Source organism: Neopsephotus bourkii, unplaced genomic scaffold (assembly GCF_033783945.1).
Source record: "Neopsephotus bourkii isolate Nb327-2 ecotype Australia unplaced genomic scaffold, CSIRO-AGI_Nbou_v1 NB_1132, whole genome shotgun sequence".
Taxonomy (NCBI): Eukaryota; Metazoa; Chordata; class Aves; order Psittaciformes; family Psittacidae; genus Neopsephotus; species Neopsephotus bourkii.
Window position 1 is genome coordinate 772,294 of NW_026901618.1, and position 27,434 is coordinate 799,727.

The window sequence follows — 27,434 nt, forward strand, 5'->3', positions numbered from 1 at the left end:
TTAGTGTATAGCCTATTATTTCTTTTAATTAAGGATTTTAGGCAGTGGTAGGATATAGGCAATAGAAAACATCTTGCTAATAGATTTAGATTGTTCACAGGGCTTCTAAAATTGACTTACAAGTAAACCCCAATAAGTAGAGACACAATAACAGCATATAGTGGTTACATATTCAAAACCCACCTAAACAATCTTTTGGAGTCTTACTGATCTTATCTAATGACACCTACAAAAAATGGAGCATGAAATTTGACAGGTTTATTCCAGTCTATATTTAACCCTATCAATAACAGCAGTTGAGTTTACAGGGATAAAAAGCTGCAGGCAGGTGCACTCAGACGGGAAAAACAAAGGAAGAGGAAGATACATCTGGGAGTTTTTCCTTTTGTACACAGAATCTATATATAGTTAAATTCTTACAGCTTATTCTTAATATCTAGCAATCTTTTCTATGCATTTTGAAACTTCTGCAAATTACTATTATAGCAACCCTTTGTATTAGCTTCTCTAAAACACTGCCTAACCCAAGCACTACAAGACAACCTTCTTTAAAAGAGATGAGTGCATGTGAATTTTGCCATTGGCATGACACTAATCTCTTTATATACAGCATTCCTTATAAAGCTTCTGAACTGAAAGCAACAGATATTGTTAAAACCTTCTAATAAGGTATCAGTACTAACCCATCAGATCTATGTGCACTTTTCTTTCTACAATCCAGTCCTAACTGCATGCCTTCACTGACAAGAGTCTCAGAATGTGCCCAATTCCACAATGGACTGTATAACACTTCCACTACATGTTATCTTCAAAGACACACCAAAGATCTGAATCAGCCCAGAATGTATTTGATGAATTTAAAAATGAGCTAAATATAGCCTTGCTTCCTGGCAGAGCTAGGAAGTGCTTGCAAGATATTATTCCACTGTTTACAGTAAAATTTACATTTAAAGCACTCTCTCACCTCAATTCTAAACTAACTGGATGGTTTGATATGCCTGTCACAAACACGCATTATGAAATTGCATAGTGGGGTACAGACTGCAGCAATGCTGTAGAAAGGCCTTAGGGAATGCAAACAGCATATTTAAGAATCCCCCAGCTAAATTCTGAAGTCTTCATTCAAGTAGAATAAAATAAAAAATTACTTGAGTTAAAAACTGCTTTCCATAGAAAAAAAAATAAATAAATCAGTAGGAACATAGCGTGTACACTTGCAATAGGAGTAGCAAATAGTGTTGAAAACTGTTACAGTATTTTAGCAAAAATTCACAGTGTTTTCCTTAGCTGGAGCAGAGATGGGAGTGTCCCCAGTGTCTGTGTGCCTGCATCAGGCCATGTTTTTCTGCAGCTCCTTTTCCTTGTTCTTCAGAAAGAGAATTGAATTCAATAGCTTTTTTTATGAATTCTAACCCACCAAAGACATTAGGCCAACCAACCCCTATTGTACTCAGTACAGTTGGGCTATTCTCCAGCCTTACAGATTAGGAGTTAATGAGAATGTTACAGCAGGGTGTTCCAGAGCTGCTTCCGCTCCATTCGTTCTGCTTTGTAATGTTGCCCTCACATGTTGGGACGACATCTGCTGTGTAGCATTGTTCTAAATGTGTCAATATTTAACACTAACCTGAAGTACTCATTCTTATAGTCCTGCAAAGACCTGCAAGGTTTTTAAACACCTATACAGGCTAGCTTCACTTGGACAAATATGTATAGATTTTAGTTAAAAGTGGTAATTTAAAGAATAAAGCAGCCTCACTCAACTTGGACTTCCTCCAAGTTCTTCCTTGAACCTCACAGAAGATCAACGTTCAGACTCTCACAACATGCGCTTGTCTGCCAATCTCTTATCTTGCACACAAATGCATAAGTTTAAATGCACAAATATAAAATGACTCAACTGCCTTTTAATTCAGACCACTCCACTTTTTTGCAAAATGCTTTGGCACTGTGGTCTGTTGTAGTACAATTGAAACTGTACTGGAATTAACTGTTGCCTTTGCTGACTCTGCAAGCACTGTTCTTGGTAGCCATGCAGTTTCTTACTTCTAGTGTTACTGTTTTCCTCTTGAGGCAGATTACAATCTTACTTGCCAGACTACTTTGTATTGCTTCCTTCAGTGCTGCTCAATCTCTAGGGAAAACTGCTTGCCCTGATCTTTCCAGATACACCTACCTCCCCATACTCTCCAGGTTTTTTTGTGTTTTTTTTTTTCTTTGTTTTTTTTTTTTTTGTTTGGTTTTTTTTGCACAGATTTTAACTGAATTCAGCCAAAGAGCAGGTGCTTTACAGTGCTGGAGATCAAAGCCACCTAGTTATTTGCCAGACTCCTTGAAGAACTGTAGAAATGTGACTTCTTCTGTATATACAAAATCCTGCATGTCACGTCCACTGTAGTGGTGGTCCAACCTTTTGGTTAAACCATCTAGAGCGCTACAATTAAAACAAATGATGTGACCCAAATCAGTTCCACCAATGGCATAAATGAAAAGACAGTTTTTGTGGCAAAGAATTTGGTGTTAGTAAAAGTTACCCAAGGCTAAATCCTATAGAGTATCGCTGCTTAACAGCTGGCCCTTGAACACACTGCAGCAGACTGGTCTATATTATAGGTACATCTGTTTGCTCTTCAATGAAATATCCAAACATATTGATGTATTTATGTTTATGAATATAAAGATACATCATTTCAGGGAAGAGTAACCAGGTCAACAATTAAGCACATTTTAGGGGCTTGGAACTGATTCTCAGTCTCCAGACTCTTACTTAAAAATCCACTGAGGCTCTGTAAAAAACTTTACAAAACTATAAAGGACAACTACGGTTTAGTTCTCAGAGACACAATTGGTCTTAAGTATTTAAAGTCCCCTCACAGACACAGGGAGTCCCAGCTGAGACCACACGAATTCAGAGTGTCTGCTGGGCTGGATCTGTTTTCACCATGGAAAGCCTAGCATTGAGAAGCTGCTTTAGTTTTGTTTGTTTACTAATGAAAAAGGAGGACAGATTAATTTTTGTTATAACTGACATTAGCTCAATCAAGTTTGCATGTATTTCCTTTATTCACTACATTATCCTAATTCTCCGATCCCACAGGATAAATACATTAAAGATTACATAGTGCTAAGGCACAATGTCAGTGTCAATACATCAATGGCTTTGAGTATTGCAGGAGCTGAATTTCTTGTCATGAATATTAACAGTTGTTTTTTTAGCAGAAAGCTTCCTGAACACTGCTTTTCAGTAGCTTCCATATCCAGCACGCACTGAGCCCACTGGAGTCTTGTGTCTCTCCCCAGATCCCGCAGACACTTCACCTAGCTATTCTGTAAAACAGTATGCTCCAGGTGTGTTGGAATGAGGGCTGACCACGCTGGGTGATGGAAAAGAGCTTCAGAAAGAATTGTGAGATTCAGAAGTTACACATTTTATATCTATCCTGCTCAGAACCACCCAGGATGAAGATTCTGCTCTAAGATCATCCTTTAGCTGAGGGACTCTGCAGCTCCATGGGGACCAAGGTCATGTAGATGTACATAGTCTACATATGGCTTTCCCATCTACCTCAAGAAACTAACATAAACTGGAAGTAGGCAGATGGCAAACAAAGAAGACATCTATGTTAGAAGACCATCACTGAGATTTCCCTCCATGAACCACACTCGCTGAAGTTCTTTATCCACATGTACGTGTTAAAGAGACTCACATACTCACATGACTCACATACTCAGCTTAGCAGTACCCAGGAAATTCCACTAAATATTAGTATTGTAAGAATTGAAATGAGAAAATCTGAAAAATTTGAATCCATTCTTTCTTTGTCATATGTTATCAGCAGGATAAAAAATTCTGGAGCTGTAATGTGATCGGTCATTCAACAAAATATGTGCAAGGCAGAAGAAAACACTGCTCATTGTTCCACAACTGTACAGGCTTTGTGGGTCTAAAAGTAGAAGCTGCTTATTTCTGACAGTAAAATGAATAGTGACTCTGCACACACAGATGATGGATCTGGAGGGTATAAGGGAGGTTTTTTTGGCCCTTCGATCCTTTAAAAGCTGGTAATTTCTACTACAGAAAGACAAAAAAGACATTGCTGGTGGCTCTCTTGATTTATTTGTAAACTGTTAATTTCTTCATACAGTGTATAGAATGGGTGTTCTAAGCACTGAGGATGTGCAGTATTATAATATAATGCATGTTTTACAATGCCTGCTTAATTCAGATTGCATTTACCAGGGCGTCAATATAACCTATATACTACAATTTTACTTACAGCTTGTCCAGTCAGATTTTTGTTTTTACCTTTCTGAAACTGCTTAAATATGTGAAAAAATACATAGCTAGAAAATGAGAAAGTAGTAATACACACTTACACCTCTGGTCTTCCTTCAGGTATTACCCTCTCTGACTACAAACACTCAAATGAAAGGAGGTAACAAATGAATGAGGCGGTGGGTTGAGGGAACAAAATGACACTTCAAGAAGGATCAGACAGTGGGGTATGCCAGACTGGCTCTAGGAAGGTTCATCTTAAACCTGCAGCAAACACTAAAGTCATAAAAGTGGCAGACATTGGGAAGGAAAAAACAGGGGGAAGGCAGCTGCCTGCACCAGGCAGAGTGAGTGAGCATGTTGCAATAGGATAATATGTTTTACCCATCAAAGGTAGAGTGGATTGACCTGCAGGGATTTTATGGGAACTTTTATATTGAGACAATAGCACAAGTAATACCCATTTATTCATTTGCCCTACTAAGCCTCTGGCCTGCTTTTCTTGGGCCCAGGTTAACACAGAGGCACGCAAGTGTCTAACAGCTGAGGTACACTGCAAACACTTCTTGGAACATCAGATCTTAGTCACTGAGTTTCAACCAAAACAGTGCCTGAAAGGGGAAATGCCTCTTGCAAGACCAAACAATTTCATTTACACCACCAGAAGACTTTGGCCACACACTTTGTTTAAATTCTGAAGGTCTTCATTATCAGAAAGTTGAAGAAAACACCCTTAAGTACAGATCTATTTATAAGCCTAGTTGCCTACAAAATAATACAGCTGTGAATAGAAGGCAGCTATTGGACATACTTTAACTCTCTTGGTCACTATGAGTACTGTGAGATTATACAGTAGTAACAGTTCATAACCTGATCAGTGTGAATAAGTTTCCTGGTATAAAGAAAATCGGAAAGAATTTACAAATTGAGACATTAACATGTAAGCTTGCTTGGAAACCTTGAACAACACTTAGTAGGCTTAAAAAGGGCAGTGAGCAAGGAAGAAATACTACAGAAAAGGCCTTTTATAAGATCAATGTGCAAATGCTGCCTTCTGGTGTTTCACTTTGTTTTTATATATCTGTTGCAAGAACTGAAGATCACTTTCCGTATTTCATTAACCTCCATGTTCCTGAAAAGGCACAAAGCATTTTCAGTCAAGGTGAGAGCCAAACTGCAGAAGCCTTGTACCAGCATAAACTGGTAAGCATTTACACCACAGCAGCCTGCTGAAGGGAGATTAAATGGGATGTCTTATGTGCGTAAATGCTAACCCATGTGTCTCAAAAGAGCAAGGATTCCAGAGTCTGGTCTCTGGTGACTCTCTGTGGTTTCCTATCACTGCATGAGTTACAGCACAATGATAATGACTTAGCCTTTAGGATTCTCAGAATTGATGCCAGGATTTGTTTGTGGGGGTTTTTATAAGCCATCCGAGAAGTCTAGACACTGCATCACTAACAGAATTATGTGAAAACATTTGCATTGCTGGAAAACTGAAGGAAATGAGACTGTTGGCTGGATTTATTTTTATCACCTTTCCCCAGCCCCCCCCACCCCAAGGAAACCTGCCCTACCACTTTCAAATCTCTTTCCCTGCAAAGAAAAAAAATTGCATCTGTCTTTGACCACTGTGAAGTGGTTATAACTTTAATGAAATATAGAACAAAATAGCTGCTTTTTTGTCCCTGGTTCCACCTTCTCATTTGAAAATACCCTGTTCTCCAATAGAAAAGAACATTGCCTTGCTGTGCCCTCTTATCCCATAGTCTGGCATGGAGAGTCAGGAATTCAGGAAGAGAAAAGGACTATCTAGCTCATCAGCACCAGTGGCAGTTCAATAAAATACAATATCCACAAAATTTTTCACTTTAAACTTCAAATATCTTTTGCTACCCAGACGCATTCTCATTTTCCAGCTCAATCCTGTAATTATTCAATGGCTGTTATTAATCTTAGTTTTTCCCAATTAAAGAATGTGAGAATAAAAGATATGGATTTTTTGCATATATTACAATCTTTTTTGCTAATAATTATCATACTGGCCTAAAATATAATGTTATAATGCAATTTTACTGCACAATTACCAAAGCCCTATCAAGAACAGCACTGTCATTCAACAGAATCCCATCACTGGGCCACTGAATTCATTGTTCAGGCATAGAATAGAAATCTTTACAAGATTTAACCTTCCTTCCCTGCTGCTCAGAAACGTATTTAGAAACACCGGCTACCACTTCCCTTTCAACCTTCCTAATGAGGTGTTACCTAATTCTCTGAGCAAGTTAAATGAAAGCAGAGAGAATAGTAACTTCAAGAACTATATTTACAAACTAATCTCCTTTTTCTCTTCAGGAGTTCTAAGCATCCTTCAGAAATCCCTACCCTTAGAAATCAGAGGTATAAGAGTGGATCTAATCCCCTCTCCCCCCCCCCCCCCCCTTTCCCCCCCAGCTAACAGATCTTTATTTCCAAAAATTAGGCCTGCTACTAAAGCAAAGTGATGAGGACTAATCAGATAAAGACTATTTAGAGTAAACAAATGTGAAACCATCAGATCACCACATACAGCTGTGCACCATGCTCTCACTAGCATACAAAATCCCAGGTTTGTATAAACTGTAGTAAATGCAAACAGCACTACAGAAACATCTATAGAAATAGATGAATAAAAAACTGGCTCTTTCATTTTAACCACATTTTAAAGTCCAAAGCCTGGCATTACAAATTAACTTGATGAAAGTCTCAAACCATTTTCAGACACCTCAACAGTGTCTGAAAAGAAAAAATGGAGGAAAATCCATCAGGATGTGAAAATTAAGTTCCCATTTTGATTGTATCTTTCATTAACGTCAAGTCAAACTTCTTATAGGAATACTTCTTTATGAAAAATTGTTCTAGTTGATTCTATGATTCTATTTTATCAGTTTATAGACAGCTATGTAATGCCAACAGACAGCTCAGGATGCAATGAACCTTGTAGACCATGTCAGCATACCTAAGCCCATGATATTTTGACTCTTGCTTCTCTGTGACAAAGCCTCCACTGTAGGCAGGGATTCATGGAGGCTGCACAGAAATTTATGCATTCACATAAATGAATAGCCTCAAGATGTGAAAACTACTTTTTTGCATAATTCAAATACCATGTGGCTGATGGATACATTTGCAAGAAAGCAAGACTTCTGTGCTTTAAACAAAGACCAAGACAGGTGATTTGTTGTACTTTCAATTCTTAATTCTTCAGTTCTTACACATTTCTCTACAAAAGGGGCATTTTTTATTTTGTTCTAATACCCGCTCTATACCTTTTCTGTGAATGTACATTATTAGATCTCCGGGGCAAGCTTTTGAGCATGAGTTAGTGCCTGATTTATTACATTATACGTATCCTGTCTGCAGCACCCTATATAAAGCCAGGGTATAGTGACTGTATCATAACAAAAGAATATACTGCACTGTCTTGGTCAGGCAGGGTCAGTAATCACTGAGATTGTCACATTTATATTCTTCTTTCAGGTCCTGTATACCGAAGAATAGAGGGGTGATGCAGCAGAATTATAACTGCTTCTACTGACATAAAAATTCCCTATGCACCCGCTCTGTTGGGAATTCTTAGGAATTTCTGTCTGAATACAATGTTTTCAATTAGTCTCTGATGAATGGCTGCTAGTAAGACTGATATGTACATTTCAATATTTTCAACATAAGTAAATAACGCAATAAGTAATTAAACTGTTATGTTTAATAACATATCCATTTATATGACCAAATAAGGTCTTTCTAGATGTAAACATGTCTTCTAGAGGCTACTAAATCTCCCTGAATTTGAAGAGTCTAAAGACAAGCAGACTATTGTATGCAAATGCCCATACTGTATAGATGAAGGAAACCAAAGGATACCACCCCAAAACTTCATAGAAAACAGCTGTCCACAAGTACCCTGCATCCAGAGATGGAAAACTTGCCCATTCAGTGAACACAAAATACCTTGCAGACATCACCTGTTTCCTGTTGGGTTTACACTGAAAGCTAACTATGGCGCCAGGGATGCCTGGCTTTCCTGTACTGATGTCACGTGAACATGCAAGTCCAGGCTTAGGCAGGGGCAAACACATTCCCTTTGGGAAATGCTGGACCCTTATGCTTAAGGATACAAGGAAAATTAGACTGCTGCCAGGAGTGCATGGTCACAAACTCTGCAAGATATGCACCTGGGGCTTCCAGGCTGCTCAACACAGAGCCCCACTTCCATCTGGGTCTTGAGTGAAGCTCTGGGACATCCCTGCCTCTTCATGTACATCCAAGAACCAGCAGTCCCTGTTCAGCCTTTGAGTTGGTGCCCTGATTTTCTTCCAGGATAATCCCAAATTCCTTGCCCCAAGCAACATTCCTGGGATTTCCTGACTTGGCTCCTTGGACTAATCCAGTCCTCAACTAGCAGACCTGTAAGGAGACCTGGAAGCCTTCCCAAAGCGTTGAGCATGGGGAGGCTGCTCTGGAACATGAAATCCTGGGAGTGCTTTGCAGCTATGCCTGAAAGCTGACATGGAGCAGCACAGCAACCAAGAGGGATGTTTAAACAGTTGGCAGCTGTCAAGATCTTTTGGAGTATATTCTGTATTGGAAGTACTATGAGCCATTGTTTCAGAAAAATAATTTTTGTTTGGAATTTCTGGCTCATTGGAGAATCTTTCTGTTTTGTTTTGAGTTTTAAAAGATGAATCAGAATGAAACCAAATTTTGTAAGATGAATTTCCCACAAACTGAAAACCATGGATGTTGTTCACTGAGCCCTTCTTTCTATCAGTAACTTGAGCAAAAGGAGCAGCCATGTTTATATTTGGAAACGATGTGGATAATAGAGAATACTAACCTTTAACGGGTGGTGGCAACTTCAAGACATTTAAAGTAATATGGTTTAAAATAATGCAGTACAAAATATTGCTTCTCATTACCATATAAATTGGTCTGTTAAAATCTTTACATATATTTACGTGATCATTAGGTTTGCTTACCTGGCAGGGAAGATGGCATTAGTAAGTATTTTTCTGAGGCCTTTTTTTTTTACCCATTTCCACAAACCCTTGAAATTCTTATAAGGAAAAAGTCCTCTTAAACCAATGCCAATGCCCTACTCACAGGGTGCAACCGAGTAAGAGTCTGCCCCTAAATATGTTAATTATCAGCTGAGGCAGGATCTCTGAGACACATCAGACTGTATCACCTCCTCAACTGCTGAGGTCAGTAGCCCGAGAGGACGCCTTCAACACAGGAGCGGGGGAGATCGGCGTCCAGGAGCCCCAGCTCAGAGCGGCAAGAGCCGAGCCACCGAGGGAGCCTCAAGTGCTCGACAGGACCTGCCCAGGAGCCGGCAGCTCAGCTGAGGCGAGCCCCTGACTCACAGGGGGCGGAGCCAGGAGGAGCGGCACCAGCCCTGATTGGTTAAAAACCTGTCCCAGGGAGCGCGGCGAACAGGAGCGGGTCGGGCAGGCGAGGGGTGTGGTGAGCACTCGCCGGATGAGCAGGGTCCGCTCTGGGAGCTCTGCTCTGGCTGCCCCGGCGGCGGCCACCGTAGGCACTCGGACAGAGGAGACGAGAGAGAGAGGAGACTGCAGCGCAGAGCTCGGGGTGCAGAGAGTGCCTGCACTGCTCTGGTGAGAGAAGGGTACACAATGGGCAGGGCTGCACTGGGTGCTCCCTGGTGGAGGTTCTCCTGCAGCAGGTGGCTGAGCTGCAGGAAGCTATTAATAGGCTGCAAGAGGTCAGGGAAGCTGAGAGGAAGCAGGAATGCTTGCTCCAGGCCCAAACTGTGCAGAGTCCTCAAGCTTCCCCTCTAGCTCATGAAGGAAAGAAGGAGGCCATTGACCTGGGAAGCTGGGAAATAGTGACCCAAAAAAAAAAAAAAAACAAAAAAAAAAAAACAAAAGACAACAAAAGAAGGAGGAAAAGGACAATTAAAAGCAAGGGGCTTCCTCCCAAATCTGTTGTCCCCACACAGAACCGCTTTGCTGTCCTGCAGGAGGCTAATGAGGAAATGCACTCGCACCAGAAACAGTCGGCTGGTGCACTGGTAAAGATCTCTACTGGTGCTGCCAGGAAAAAGCGGTGGGTTGTAGTAGCAGGGGACTCTACTTTGAAAGGGACAGAGGCACTTGTCTGTCAGCCTGACCTGGTCTCGAGGGAGGTGTGTTGCCTACCAGGGGCACGGATCAGGGATGTTGCAGAGAGGCTGCCTGCTCTAGTGAGTCCCACGGACTATTATCCACTTCTGGTGATACATGTGGGTGCTAGGGATATAGACAGTAGTAGCCTGGGGAACATAAAGAAGGACTACAGAGCCCTGGGAGAGGTGGTTAAGGGCTCTGGAGCTCAGATTGTCTTTTTGTCTATTCTCCAGGATACAGGGGAGGACCTAAAAAACGCTAGGAGGATTAGCCAGGCTAATAAATGGTTAAAAGGGTGGTGCCATAGTCAGGGGTTTGGGTGTCTTGAACACAGGACCCAAGTTTGTAGGTCAGGTCTACTGGCGGCTGGTGGAGCTGAGCTGCAGTAGTTCTGGTAGGAGGCTTGCCAGACTGGTCAAGGAGGCTTTAACGTAGATGTGTTGGGGGAGGGGGGCATCATTCCATCCCAAAACACCCAGTCAGTTGCCAGCACCTATAACAAATGCTTGGAGCAATGCAGAGGTATTCCAGCCGCTCCAGCCAATGAGCCGGCTTCATTTGGAGCTTGGCTCAGATGCCTCTATACAAATGCCCGTAGCATGGGGAACAAACAAGAGGAATTAGAGATGTGTACATGTCTATGGGGGTATGATATTATAGGCATCACAGAAATATGGTGGGATGGCTCCTATGACTGGAGTGTTGGAATGGAAGGTTACAGACTCTTTAGAAAAGACAGGCCCAGAGGGGGAGTTGCCCTTTATGTTAGGGATAGCTGGAGAGTATGGAACTCTGGCTGGGGACAGGTGAGCAGTTAACAGAGAATTTGTGGGTCAAGGTTAAAGGGAAAACAGCTATGGGAGACGTTATGTGGGGATCTGCTGCAGACCGCCTGATCAAGAACCTGCAGATGAATCACTCTATAGAGAGATAGGAAAAGCCTCACGCTCACAGGTACTTGTTCTCACGGGTGACTTCAATCACCCTGGCATCTGTTGGAATGATGGTACCACCCAGCCCAAGCAGTCCAGGAGGTTCCTCGATTGTGTGGAAGACAACTTCTGTAAGTAATAGAGGAGCCAACAAGGAGAGGTGCCATGCTTGACCTCGTGCTCAACAGGGAAGGGGCTGTTGGAAATGTGATGCTGTAGGGCAGCCTTGGATACAGCGATCATGAGACCGTCGAATTTGAGATCCTCAGGACAGTGAGAAGAATGTGCAGCAAGCTCACTGCCCTAGACTTCAAGAGAGCAGACTTTGGCCTCTTCAGGAACCTGCTTAGTAAGGTTCCATGGGATATAGCCCTAGAGGTCAGGGGGGCCCAAGACTGTTGGTTGATATTCAAGGATCGCCTGTTACAAGCTCAGGAGTCTGGCATCCCAACTAGAAGGAAGTGTAGCAGAAGTGTAGGGCCAGGAGACCTCCTTGGATGGATAAGGAGCTCCTGAGGAAAATTCAAATAAAAAAAGAGGCTTATAAAAAGTGGAAGCAAGGACAGGTGGCCTGGGAAGAGTACAAGGATTATGTCTGGGAAGCTAGAGACCAGGTTAGGAAAGCTAAGTCCCAGTTAGAATTAAACTTGGCCAGGGAAGTTAAGGATAAGAGGAAGGGATTCTACAGGTAAGTAGCAAATAAAAAACAGACTAGGGACAACATAGGCCCCCTCTGGAAGCTCTCGGGAGAACTAGCTACACAGGATTTGGAGAAGGCTGAGGTTCTGAATGACTTCTTTGCCTCAGTCTTCACTGGCAAAGGCTCTGACTGCACCACCCAAGTCTTGGAAGGCAGATGCAGGGACTGTGAGAACAAAGACCTTGGGCCCACAGTAGGAGAGGATCTGGTTCAAGACCATCTTAAAAAACCTGAATGTACACAAGTCCATGGGACCTGACGAAATCCATCCGCAGGTCCTGAAGGACCTGGTGAATGAAGTTGCTAAGCCGCTGGCCATCATATTTGAGAAGTCATGGCAGTCAGGTGAAGTTCCCAACAACTGGAAAAAGGGAAATATAACCCCCATTTTCAAGAAGGGGAAAATGGATGACCCGGGGAACTACAGACCAGTCAGTCTCACCTCTGTGCCTGGCAAAATCTTTGAGCAGATTCTCCTGGAAGGCATGCTAAGGCGCATGAAAATCAACAAGGTGCTTGGTGACAGCCAACATGGCTTCACCAAGGGGAAATCCTGCCTGACCAATTTGTTGGCCTTCTATGATGGGGCTACAGAACTGATGGACAGCGGATAAAGCAGTTGATGTCATCTACCTGGACTTGTGCAAAGCGTTCGACACTGTCCCACACGACATCACCTGCGTGAAGAGAAGGCTGCGTGGAGACCTCATAGCAGCCTTCCAGTATCTGAAGGGGGCCTATAGTGATGCTGGGGAAGGACTCTTCATTAGGGACTGTAGTGATAGGACAAGGGGTAATGAGTTAAAACTTAAACAGGTGAAGTTTAGATTGGATATAAGGAGGAAATTCTTTCCTGTTAGGGTGGTGAGGCACTGGAACAGGTTGCCCAGGGAGGTTGTGAATGCTCCATCCCTGGCAGTGTTCAAGGCCAGGTTGGACGAAGCCTTGAGTGAGATGGTTTAGTGTGAGGTGTCCCTGCCCATGGCAGGGGGGTTGGAACTAGATGATCTTAAGGTCCTTTCTAACCCTAACTATTCTATGATTCTGTGGTTCTATCATACTGCTGTCATGAGCTTGTCTACCATGTAGTGATCTGCTTGCAGGGCTGAACTCCTAAACTTACTTTGTGGTAACAGCTATACAGAATCTCTCCCAGTTTGTCATCATTTCATCTGAATTACAAAGGGGGAGGCTAGTGGAGGAGTAAAGATGCCAAATAGTGCAAAAAAAAAAAAAAATAGAAGAAGAACAAAACAGAAAATGAAAGAATTTAAAAAAAAAGTCCAATACAAAAAACAGTTTTGCCTTCTTGCCTTATGTCTTCCTGTTTTGTCAACTAATCACTAATTCTCCTCCTAAACTGTTCTAAACAGTTTCCTTTACAGTGTCTCCCATTTTTCACTATTTCAGGTCTTTCACATAATTTCACTGAGGTGTTTTACTGCTAGTGGAATATCAGCATTCCAAGGCTGTCCTTTGTATTCCTTCACTATTTCCAGAGGAGGCAGAGTCGGCTCATATACATTCAAACTATATACACTTATAAAACACCCTCTTACAGTCCTGGGCAGTATAAGCACTTTTAAGAATTTTAATAATAGGTCCAAGCCAAGTGAAAACAATTCACTTCAGTGGGGAAGACCCCCTCCTAATCAGTCTTGTCCTCCATCTCAGTATACTGATTGTGAATAGAGAGGGCTAAGAAAAAGCATAGCAGCCATCTCAGGTAAAAGCTTGATAGATGAGTATGATGTAATAGTTGTTAACATTTTTTCAGGTTAGCATGTTCTGTGAAAAATTAAAAGCAAAGCAAAACATAACAAGATCTTCCAAGCTTCCTCCCCTCCCTCCCATTCTGATAGGAGATGACAGAATGAGTGGGATAATCCACAAAGGAAATCAACATTGGGGAAGACATTAATACATATACAAACACTGGTATTTCCTCCTTATGAATGCCCTTTATATGACAGAGCTGTCCAAACAGTACTTAAGGAGCAACCGCAAAATGCCTGACAGACAAGCACGATAAGTTACAGCTCAAAATGTTTGCTTGCCAGACTGAAAGAGTGATTTTTTTCTTTTTTCTCTCTGAAAATCTTTTAAGGTAAATTTGCCCATGACTGCTGGCACACAGCCACTTTTCTATAAATTCATATTACAATGCTGTATTTCTAATGGACGGGGTATGGTGTTTTTCCATTTTGCTAATGAGAAAAGTGAAAGGCCATTACTTGTTCTGATTAAGATCCCAGGGAAGAAATGTGATGTGTATATTACCAGGCCATATGTAAAGGAAATATGTGGCATTTCTAATCAATCAGATGAAAGGTAGAAAGAAAAAGTCTTATCCTGTGACTGCAGAAGAAGAAGATATAGGGGGGAAAGAATCCACAGAAAGTGTCTTTAAAAGGTGACTTATGGGAATCAGTTATAATGATATTAGGATGATCAATGACTACAGCTACTATCTGGGAAGGATGTAATTACCAAAATGAAAACTTTCAAATGGAAAACCTGATCAAGGGCAGAGGTACTGCCCTATTTCTCAGATCACTGTCAGCTCTCATCCAGGCAATGTATTACTGAGTCCCTCACAAGCATTACCATACAACCAGGTTGACAGGTTACACACTTCCCTGGGGTGGTAGCAGACCCAGGGAACGAGGGGTTGTGAAATTTTGCATCCAGCTCAAAAACGTGGGTCTTGGCCCAAAGGTAAATTGAAGATAAGGAAAGACAAGGTGGGGAAAAGGGAAAATGGAAAAGAGAATGTTCTGCATTGGTGCACATTTAAAAGAAAGGAAATGCTGTAGACATCCATATAGTGAGCTATTCATCGTAAAGGAGATCTAACAAAAAAATGTACCAGTGTTCAGTTTGCAGAACAATACTCTGGAATATCTGCTAAGATGTTTCTATATGCAATTTCTACATGTTTAATCCTGATGGCATAAAACTTTTTAAAAATTACACCTGACTGAAGTACAAAGTCCAGAGACGTTTCTTGATTCTTTGTTCAATGTCTGTATAGTTACAGCTTGAAAACACTACAAAATCTATGCTCTAAATGGCAAATTAAATTAATAGAACTTGGAGATGGGTGTTCTAGGAGCAGACAAGATCCTTCAAATGTGTCATGATGCATAGTCAGAGCTGTAGACATATTTTTAATAATATATTACTTTCACAGAATATTATGAATCACTGCTGAGCATTAAAACTGACAAAAATTCGAACATACATCCTCTCAAACAGTATTCCAGATTAATGAAATATTGCTGCCAATGACTGCAAAACTGTAAAATGTGATAAGGCCAGTAGGATAAACTGTCTCATGCACTCTCCCCAGTCTGTACTAGGGCATCTAGCTTTTCTCCATGGAACACCATGGCTTCTTTATAGATACTTGGGAATGCTTCAGGTAGATCCACCTGGGAATAGAAGAAAAGGCCTGAACACTTTTCCCCATCTGCCTTAAAATAATAGTCACAAGAAACACTAGGACTGCGAACCTGGAAAATATCTTCGACCCTTCCTTTCATCAGAAGGCAATGCTGGGAGATGTATTCTCTTACATGGCATTGATGACAAGGGATGTCATGTACAGTGTTGGAAAAAATAAGAATCATGTCTGACAAAGCCCATTTACAAGCTATCAAACTAAAATTCAATCATCTTTAGTTTTCCTTATAGGTGTATATTTAAAAAAAAGCTCTCCACAGGCCCTAACAGGAGTTTCCAGTGAACTTTTCTGATCCCTGTGCTCTGCTGATGTGAAAAGGAATAAATGCTGCCTGAATGCACCTCAGCCTGTACACGCAAGTAAGCAGGGTGGAGAGAAACAGCCTGGCCTCTTCAAATGCTACAGCCCAGTCAGCAAATTGTTTGTCTCAGGAGGATCTTGCAGGGTATCTATTTCTAGGCTAGGCTGTCCTTTCTGGGTTTTTTGATGCACTTCTCGCTTTGGCGCATGGAATGACTGGAAAGCTCAGACATTTTCATTTGATGCTCATGGATCAGCAAAATGTTCCCTTTCTACTTCCTTTTTACACTCAAAAAAAAAAAAAAAAAGAGAAAAAAAGATTAAGTGCCGTGCAAATATTTGCAGTGGAGAAAGTCTTAACTCCATAATACATTTTCTTGTCCAAGAATATGACAGAGATGACAAAATGGCCATTTTTCTATCAAATAAATTTATATCAACACCTTTAAAACCATTGGACTTTGCATGATTCACCTTACACAGAAGGATTGCTGCTGACATATGAGTGTTATCCTGAACTCCCAAGCTGTACTCCTAAAATACAAATTAGCAGAGTTCACATTTAGAAAGTGTAAAACTGGTTATTCCTGAAACTGAATAAGGGCATTTGCAGATTCCTCTCACTTAATGGCTGATGTGAGGGACAATGAATTTAATCTTAGGATGGAGGAGGGGGGCGGGCAGCTGGCCTGCCTAGCCATAATGTTCCCTAATAGCCTTGAAGGAATTCTAATTGTGAACTGAAACAGCATCTGCTTAACTCTCATCCTAGCCTAAGGATTGGAACTTTTTACTTGTTGTGAAGGATCCTCAGAAAGACTACCCAGAGCATGAAGATGAAAACAGTGAGATTAAAACCATTAAATACAACAATCAAGACACAGCTGTCCATACTGCTAGGGAACTTAAGGAAATATAAATTCCAAAATGTATTTGACATTCATCATGTACTTTGGCATGGCAATTCAGAACACTGAGTTGTTTGCAAACTTCCAGTTTAAAATCTTTTTCATCATTATTATACAGGACTAGTTGTTACAGATTATTCTGAGAGAAGCAAGCAAGTTTCAGTGCTAGGCACACTGGTAACGAGTAAAGCCAAGAAAATATAATGCTGATCATGGCATTTTACAGAAATGAATGAAAAGGAAAAATGGATTTATAAGCCTTGAAATGTATTGCTCTTTTCCTTCTGTTACAGGTTAATTACTTTAATTTTTTTTCATCAATCATTTTGATTTCCAATTCTCTTACACTCAGTTTTAAACAAATGATAGAAATTTCAGGAAGGTCAGTGGTCTTTTGCTCTCAATAGTTCAGGCACAAGCTATACAAATAAAATAAGGAAATCTCCTTATTCAGCCACTGTCCATACACTGAATGGAATTTGTTTCTATTATTTCCATATTTCCCATAACACATCAAGGAGATTCGAAGTTGTTGGTACTTATATTTTTAAGTTATAAATGAACTTTGTGTAATATAACAGTTTGTCTAGAAGGTGTAAAGCAAAAAAGAAAACCTCAATTAAAATAAAATGCAATTAATCAAATTATGGCCACCTTGATAAAGCAACCATTTATTATGAGAAAACTAGGATTTTTGAGAAAAGTCCATTATCTTCAGAGGAAGATAATCAGCCCTACTAATAGCTAGTTAGGAAAACCTGCATATTCAAAGAAAGGCAGCAAAATAGTTCTTGCTAGAAAATTACATTTGGCTACTAAAATTTTGAGCACAAATTTGGATTCTGTGGATATAAGTAAGGTCATGGGTGGGAATACTCACTTTACCTTGTTATTATATTTTTGTCACTATGATTTTTGTCGTTTTGACTAGCACTGGCAAAAATGGTCATTGTAAAGAGAACAAATATAACCCATTTTTTATCTCAGTGCTGATGTTTTAGATAGGAAGGGCTGGCAGCAGAGCAGAATGAGGGTTATATCCACCCTTTAGGAAGTGAATAGTCAGGTGACTTAGTGGTTGAAACCAAAAGTCAGTCATAGCATCTTTTGGTCTATACTGCAAACCCCTCTTACAACTGTGGATGGCAGGCCAGAGAAAAAAAACAGCATAAAGTTTATCAGTGAAATCAGTTTGCACCATAGGAATATTATACTGATTTGAGGGAAACACTCAAGGGAAACACACTCAGCACAGGAAAACAGGGAGTTGAGGCTGGCAGATGCACAATAATTTGTATATTTAGATACTAAACTCTTAAGAAACTGGCTGTTGTTGTATTACAATGCTAAAATGAAAAGGGCAAAACCAGTAGCATATAGGTGTGCCCATCACATTTGAAAGCAATAATGAATCCCAAAGGGTAGAGCAGTCCTCCACGGGACTGGAAAAAGATTTGCCTTTTTGACATACAATTGCTCCCTGGACCCATCCAGACGTGGTGCTGCTCTCGTCTGCCACACAGTAGAAATCTGCCATGTTCAACAGTTCATTTACCTTGCTAGAAAAACAACTCAGTTCAGCAAACTCCCAAATTCACTCAATGCAGCTGCTCTCAAACCCCTTGTTGCAGTTTAATGAAATGTGCTGACTGAGCTGTTTCATAGTAAACATTAGTTATAGCAGAACCCTTCTTCCAAATTGAGTCTTTTAGGAGCAGGAGAGAGGATTCTACAGATCCGTAGCACTGACACAGAACCACCCATAACTCACAAACAATAATAAAATACCATCTGAGGGCACAGAGGTTATTGCCATCAGCAGCTCCTTATGGAATTGTAAATCCTTTGAACAAATCTTGCCCTTTTTTTGAGAACTTCACGCTGAAATCACTGTATAGCCAGGATCCTAGTATCCTGTAGTGTATGAAGACTCTACCTTTAGTTCATTCATTTAACCTTGCTTTACAAATGAGTTAACCCTGAACAGGCTGCTCTTTCTGGATGAAAATAAGAAAGATACCTCAAAAGTACTGGCAACTTATCTTAGAGGAAGCTTAAACCTTTGGGCTATTAGCTTGCCAAACATCTGATAAGGCATGAGGATTAACTGTGAAATGCACTGTGCACTGAAGTTCAGTGGGATACACTGTGGGAAAAGGAGGTGAAATGCAGTGGAATATTATTTTTGCAAGCATCTGCAGGCCCAGGCCCTTGCCCAACACACAGGCTGTTATTTCTGTCACTCTGATTACAATATGAAACATACTGAACATCCTTAAAATTAAACTAACTTTCAACTCCATTGTGTGCAGTTTCAATAATGTGGCAACATGTCAGCCCCAGAAACAGCATCTATAATGTAGTGTCTCTCTGAAGGCTCAGTGTCCCTGGAAGTGTAGTTTTCCCTATGATAAAACACTGGGAATGTAATTCAAAGTTTGTTGTTCCGAGTAGAAATGTTTTGCTTAACAAAATGTACCCATCCCACTGAAAAAAAATAAAGGCAAAAGCAAGCATTATAATTACTAATCCAGGCATACTGAAATAAGTCAATTTTAACTCTTGAACCCAAATTTTTTTTGTAAGTGAATACTGTGAATGGTCACTTGCAACATATGTTTACTCTTTGACTGTGCAAAATGCAGACATCATAAATAATATTTGCAGGTACAAGCACTTTTCTGAGTCTTGGTACAGCATGCTCAGCAATCATTTTCAGAAGTTTTTACAATTTCCTGAATTCTCATTACTTAAATGAATAGAAAATGAAGATTAAATTATATTACCTGTTTTGAACTGAAATAACAATATTTCTTTCCAATGAAAAACAGATGTTGAAGATGAAAAAAGGCTGTTGGACCATTGGTCTGTTTTTGTGTAAACATCTGAAAGTCCCTACTGCAGATTTTAAGCTGTTTGGCCCAGTTGAGTTCTAGATGTCCCAAACAGTGACCTTTCATGGTTAATTTCAAACACTAGTCTAGCTCTCAATGTATTAGCAATTTCTGCAAGATATTCAAGTTATGCTTTCCCTATTTCACCTTCATATCCTAATTTATATTGTTGGCACCATTACAACCATTTCCTCCTTTCCATTGATGCCCTTCACATACCAAAACTGTATTACAAGCTGCTGTTGTTTATCACCTTTGCTCCCTTTTCTTTCAGCTAAACTTTACGGCATTTGTGATTGAAGTTGATACAACTCAAGTACTTCACCTTAGAACTGGTATTGTGTGAAGGACTGCAAGAGTGCTTAGTAGAGAGTAGTTGTTCTTCTGTATAATATATTGTGTTCTTCTTTTCCATTAAAGATACAGCCCCTTCAAGGATTTCATGACTTCTTGATGTGCTTACATGCACTTGTAACATGTGGAGACATATCACAGGACTTGTTTCTTGGCAGAGAAGAGCTGTGGAAGCACCAGCTCTGGCAGACATTTGTTGCTTTTCAGTTTTGAAAAAAAACCCCTCACCTCTCTAAGATCCTCAAACTTGTCTTGGGTTACAGAACCCCCTAGAGTTTGTCTGCACCATTACGATTTGGATTAATTACTTGTATGGAAAGCCATAGTCATAATTTATGTCAGAATCACTGGAGTCTACTTTAAACACAGGCAGGATAATTACAAAAAGTTTCATTCTAATAAGGCAAAGAGATACGTTCTTGATTACAGAATGGAAAACATTTACAAAAAAGAAAGACATCAAGAAAATACAGATGACAGACCTAAAATTTAGAGTACTTTTGGTTTCCACCTTTTATTGAGTTCGTCAGGTGTAGGTGTGGCAGGATGTTTCTAACCTAGAATTATTTACAGCTTTTTTAAACCTATTATTTGTTCCTCTTTTCTACCTCCCTGTCTGCTAAATAAAGAGCCTCTTTAAGCTAAATCTTATATAAATCACTAAAGCCAAGCCAAATCAAACTAAATGAACCTTTTCTCCCCAAAACCTGCCTTGTTATTTGCACAATTTAACATGAATATGTGTGAAAATACACTTTTTCCCTCTTAACATTCAAAGTTTTTAGGTGAATGATCCAGAAAAATAAGTAGCTGGAAAAATGAGTTAGCAATCTTGGTTCATCTCTAGCAGACATGCGAACAAATTTCTGGGTGTATAAATAAAGGTAAGCCTTTGGGGGGAGCTTATGCTGTAGACCACTAACTATATGTCAGATACTATTAATTTTATGGCTTTTGGTTTCTGTTCATTATTCCAAAATTCAGACGTCCATTTTACATGAAGTGCATGGATATCATTAAACAGCAAACATGCTTTGGAAGAAGTGGCTTTCAGCTACATTACTATTGTCCTTCAATGTCCTTCAGGTAGCGCTTCCAGAAAGCACAAAAAGAACTATGTAGTCATATGTAAGAGAATATATGAGAAACAAGACTTTAAATATTCCAGTTCACAGATACATGATGCAAGCTGCAAATTAATTACATGAATGACATTTGTCTGATGATAAAAATGAAGTTATATAGTTATGGCTTTTCTGGCTGATACTTTTTGCTTTGCTGATCCATCACTGTTGCTTTGTGTTAATTTAACATATTATCACCACAACCAGGGAGTTGAGTGCTTCTCTGAAAGGGAATCTGGGCTATTGTCACTTTGAGTCGGTAGCTGATACCTCAAAGAGAGGCAAGGAGTCCTCAACAAAAGCACTCTCCATTTGTGGAAGTGTCATGTGAAAGTAAAATTTAACACACAGTAAAAGCTACTGAGACTCTGGGCTCGTATGAAGGGCTGCTTGAACCAAAAAATGAATTCCTTCCATCAGTGTTCATCCTCCTTTTACATTCCCCTTTCTCTGCCTATGTCAGGCAGTGGCTTCAAAGGTAGGCACAATTTACACATAAAGGCAAACAGTAAGGCACTGCCAACAAATGGTGGGAATGTAAAGCTGAATTCAGAAGAGGAACACTATAGACATTGGAATTTATAAACTCTTATTAATTAAAAAATACAATCTAACAACAGCTATGGTCAAATATAGACTGAAACCGCTGCTGAGACAGCTCATATAAAGACCCTCCTCTACACAAGGGCTGATCAGCCCAGTTCCTGCAAGCATCTGTGGGATTTCAGGATGGCCCCAAAAGGGAAAAGTTCCCAGCCTCCCTTGTTCATCCTGGCAGGTGTTTGGCCAATACTTTCATGTTAAGATTTTTTCTACCCTACTGCTGCACCTGCAAATGTTTCCCTATAGAAACGTCAAATCTATTTTTTAAGATTGCTAACCTATTTGTCTCAATAATACTTAGTGGCAGTGGATTCTGCAAATTGATTAAATGCATCAAAAAGTTATTTGTTCCTTGTTGACTGCTTGGAATCTGGTGCTTTTCCATTGCACTGAGTGCCCCTTTGTTATCTCAAATTATGCATTCAGGCAGATTGGCGCTGCCTTTCAAAAGGCTGTTTGGGAAGAAAGGGGCAGGAAGAGTTATTTGTTTTTTATAAATCTCAAGGGAGCTTATGCTGTACTTCTTTGCAACAAGAATAGTTTCTCCTTAAGGGGACCTCCTGCCCCGGACAAACTCATGTTGTTAATCACTTGCATTTGCCAGGGACCTTGGCTGACTAAATGGATGAGGATGATTTTAGTTGCAGCATGAACTAAGGTAATTCCACTTGCAGTGGGTTCAGTCACATATTTTCCACACAAACCGTAACTGAAACAGTCAGTCAATAAATAAAATAAAAGAGCTTTAAGATTAACACCTGATAACATGAAAGGCACAAGACTGCAAAGCAACTTTGCTCCTGTAACTCTCCAGGGATCTTCTGACATACGATTAGAATAACAGAGTGCTTTTTGAAAAAGGATCTGAACATCAGGGGAATGCAATGATGTTTCAGCTCCGTGTAGCTGTAGTATGTGCAAATAGAATTGCAGATTAAACATGAAAAAAAACTACCCTATCTAACAAAGCAGTTATTCTGATGAGGCCTTTAGGTGACATTTTAAACCACTGGTGACCATGGAGTATCCAAAGGAAATATAAGATAAAAAACTTATAAAAAGCTTGTTGTTCCACTGAAGGGTTCTGGAGATATCATCGAGCTCCACTGGCAACAAAAAGAACCAACAAAGTGAAAGATAAGACTGATGTACCTGCATAACAAGCCTGTTATTCCAGTGAGAGATAACTGGTGATACTATAAAACAGGAAAGCTGAGTTAGGGTGGTTTGCAGTTTCAACAGAATCCCACATTACATAAATGCAGCTCTTCCACCTGACTGCATTTTTAATGCAGAGGTATCCAGAATGATTAATTTTTTTCTGATTAATTTTTTTCTGAAGGTTTTTTGCTTGTTTGTTTAAAAAGTGCAAGGGAGAGTTGCCTATTATGTTTTTACATTAGAAGCTGAAAGCTGAGTGAACTGTCTGCAGGTGTCAAGAACAATTAAGCAGCACAGTTGAGCTAGCAGTTTTAGTAAAAATCTGGCTTCTACTTACTCTCCCATTGGTCTGAGCCTCAAAGGTTTAAGATGAAACAAGACTATGGTAAGGCAGTTCCAAAAGAAAGGAAAAAAAAGAAGCTGGAACTAGTCCTCTGCCAACAAGGAGTAACGAATGCCACTTCAATCTGTTAGATGACACTGGAACCCAAGTGGTATCTGAAATGGATGCTAACAGGAGGGAGGGGAGAGAACCCCAAATCCAGAAAGTGCAGAACAGAAAACTTCCTTCAGGAATGAGCAGCAGAGGAGAAAGAATAGAGCGAATCTTCTTCCCACTGAAGAGGCAGATTATTGCTGCTGACAGCCAAACGTGGAAGTGCTGCACTAAAAGGCAGCCAAGCAACAGGGAGTGAAAACAACGATCCGACTGCTCATTTTTTATATTTCTAAAGGTTTTTGTATTACATCCACTCAGGCATCAATCACAACTTTATTAAACCACAAAACAGATGTCAGTTCAATGGCTGTATCGGAAACATTTTGAATGACAGGCTGATGATGGAACAATTCCAGCCTCCATACATTATTAAACACATACTAATGCTGCTCTCTCAATGCTGCCCTTACAGGCTCAATCACTCTATTCTCCCTCTATGGTACCTTTTTTAACAACAGACCTAATTGCAGATGAATATTACATAGGAAAAACAAGACTTACTGTAATAAATAATGATACTAAACTAGTAAATAAAAGAAAAATTTCCATGTTAAAACTGGTTATCAGTCTTCACATTATGTTTCCTGGCATTAAAATTTTATTTTAATACAATTGTAGGAGCTGAGGATGGGTTCTCACCTTACTCAGAATATTCAGAGTTATTGCCTTTTTGCTGTAATCTTAACAAAATTTATGCTTAGGTTTTCTTTACATGCTTGCCCAAAAGCCAGTACACAAGTATAAATGCTTTCTGCTCTTTTTGAGTGAAGAGGTAATATGAAAAATACATATAAATATGGCAGAAAGAATTTGTCTGGCAGATTCCAGGTTCCATCCCTCTGCTTAACTCCAGATTTCAGGCAGATTGAGGAGGTGATCAGAGCAGCACACCTGCCTCTCAATTCATCAGTAACATAAATTGTATTTTCACTAACAAAAATGAATTTTATTTTCATAAGGGCAGAGAGGAATTATGTTGTTGGTGGACGAAGCACAAGGCATAGTAAATGGGAGATGCAAATGCTGTACAAAAATCTATCACAGAAGCACAGGGTTGACTTGCCACAAACTGCAGATCATTACTCCTCTCTTCCCTGGTGTCCTATACTATCCTTTGGCCTGGAATATTTGGTGCAGCTGTATGTTTTCATGATGTGGGCAGTGAAATCAAGTAAAGATGGATCTGGGATCTTCACTTGCCCCGGCATCTTGATAGCCTTAGTGCATCCTCCTGATTAAGGAGTGTTTAGTACAGCAGAGATGTCTGATTTTATGCAGACAATTCAATAATAGATAAGAAATGAGAATATTTAAAAAAGATAATAGAATAGAATAGAATAAAATAAAATACACATTCTTTGGGGGGTTCTGGAGAGAAAGAAAACTTTCATAAACAAAATTCTTTGTACTTTCTGGTCTGTGCTTACTGCAGCCAGTTACTGAAGGCTTCCCATAGCACAAGGGAAAGGCAGCTGGCTGTGAATGTGTCTATAGGAAAACTGCTCTGTTTTGGCTGCTGTATTGGATGGTCCCAGCTGGAAGCAAGCAGCCCTGCCAGTTTTTAGCGAGAAATGCCCTCCTGGGGCTGGTGACTAAAAACTCAAGTGCAGGCAGGGATGAAGGCACCTGCCCCTCCGATTCCTATGGGTTTAAAAGTGTGCTTCAGGACTAAGAGATCAAAACTCAAGTGCAGTTTCTGGTGTTGAGGCAGGAGTTGGCAGAGGCCAGTCTTACACAGGTAATTTGTCTCACTGAAGGGCTAAAGAGTGCTTCTCCATGAAGAATCACTCCTGTGGAATGGCTCCAGCCTGGGCATAGTATTTCAATCTTTTAGAGAGAATCTGAAGGCAGAGTAATTCCCACAAGATATGAAGCATGCATAGGCCCTTATGCTGTTTTTCTATCTTACTCACTAGAGAACAGATTTTCTGTTGAACCAATATTTTAGAAACCCAGCATTCATCCTGAATTGGACAGGTTTGGAAGTGGGTTTGAAGTCAACTCGCACTTAAGTGACCACAAAGGTCTGCTTTGGCTGAAAAATGTGTTAATTAGCAAAATGGTTTGTCTAAGGAAGTGAATGTATGAAAGCCTTTAGAACAAACTGCTTTACATACTGCAAGCTTTTAAATTAAATTGGGACAGCTACAGCCAACCCTGAGCAGAACTGTTTGTGACTTTCTGGTTTGCTTGCCTCAAAAAATCTGCCTGGTCTCTGCTAGTGGCTCTTTATGGCACCCTCTTGCACAGTGTTAAGGATAAAATTAAAAAATATATTCAGAACATAAACATATAGTTTTTGTCTTATAACTCACATAAAACTTAGTCCTGCTGAGGTATTCATAAGAGCATGGTTTGGACTCCGTTCAATTTGTCAAGCCTTTATCCTCAATGCTTCTCTCTGAACTGAAATTTGGACTTCAGAATAAATGAAGTAAAATTATGTCTAAATAAATCATATGTCTAAATAGGTTGTCCCTTCCCTTCACATAGTTTTTCAGTAACAGAACACATTAGGAAGATACAATTTCAAGTCAGGATGGATACATCCAACAAAACTGCTATCGGCAGCCCAAATCCTGACATTCTCCCTTTAATTCCTGACAGGAGGAATTCCTGATGACCTCCATGATTATCCTGCTTGCATGAGGTGTTTGAGTGAATATGGTGCTGGTGGTGTTTTTGCCAAAAATAAATCCTATATGTGATAAAACAGGGTGTCATCTGAGATTTATGAAAAACCTGTGGATATTGTAACAGCCATCAATCATTTACTCTTTCTTTCCCTTTACATTTTGTGTAAGTGAGTTAGGAGTTTTAAAGATACTAAACATAAATCTATATGGTATATATATTCCGAATGTATTTCATAAGTTATCAGGGAATGCTGTGATCTTGAAAGCTAAGACTGTGCAAAGAGCTAGGAAAAGGAAGGAAATATCTTCTTTCAGTTGCAGTAAAATAAATTCAGGATCTTACTATTGCCCTCTAGATTACCCACTGCCTTTCAGAGTCTGTTTCCTGCCTCCCCAAATGATTTGTTACTACAACCATTGTAACAGTGTCACAAGAGAACTTGGGTCACTGGGACTTTCATAGCATTAAGACTGCAAGAAAACGATCACAGAAGACAATGTGCATAAGAGTTGTAGAAATTAAAATGACAGATAGAAGGAAAAATTCATAGCAGCTGCCCAGCAGCCCAACCCTTTTCCATTTCCTTGTCTTAATTTCTAAACACACTTTTGAGAGGCAGTAATTACACATTCAGAAATTCTCACGAGTCCTCGTGCTTGCTGCGATTTCATGTCTTCAGAGAGGAAAAATGCTGATATTAGATTTGAGATGCAATTCCTACATCTTTTGACTATTGAATTAAATATTTAAATTAACAGGAATAAACATTAAACCATCATCTTTAAGTTTTGTCAGAAATAAAACCACAGGTCTCAGATCTTAGAGTTTTTTTTTAAATAAGGGGGAAAGAAACTGGAGTTAAGTGGCTAAGTGGACACAGGGGGCTAAGTACGCCTGTACAGATGCAACTTTACTCAGTACCTATTCAATTTTTAAAAAAGGTTGGAAAAAGATGCTCTATCGATTAGTATCAAGTAGTAGACTGGAGAAAAAGAAAAAAAATCTAAATACATAATAGATCTTTCAAGTAATTATTATGTAAAGAGCATGTGTGATAAGGACATAAAAGTGTAATGCTTATGCCTGCATTTTCTTAAAAATATACATGTGCATTCAGGGTGCACACATTCACATATCAAACCACCACTCATTTTGTGAAGGCTTTTGTACTTTTCAAAGAGTTATAATAATTTTTATTGAGAGTATTTTTTACCTTTCTCTGACTCTGGGGGTGTTAGTTGAATCTGACTTACACAGCTTAAAGAGAAAATAGTTGTTGAAATATGCATGTTTAAATATAGTATACTGGAAACACAGCTGACCTTGACCCAAAATCACATTTCTGAGCCTGGAGCAAATGATGGCTGCTATATGATGCCTGGAGCATAGCTGGCTGCTATGGTTTAGAAGTGA

At 39.9% G+C, this 27,434-nt stretch overlaps 1 protein-coding gene across 6 annotated transcripts in view; it reads right to left on the reverse strand.

Annotated features, from left to right (window-relative positions):
* The window catches only part of RBMS3 (RNA binding motif single stranded interacting protein 3), a 742,307-nt gene that overhangs the window by 12,800 nt on the left and 702,073 nt on the right, over positions 1–27,434 (reverse strand). The gene's annotated exons all lie outside the window — the stretch shown is intronic.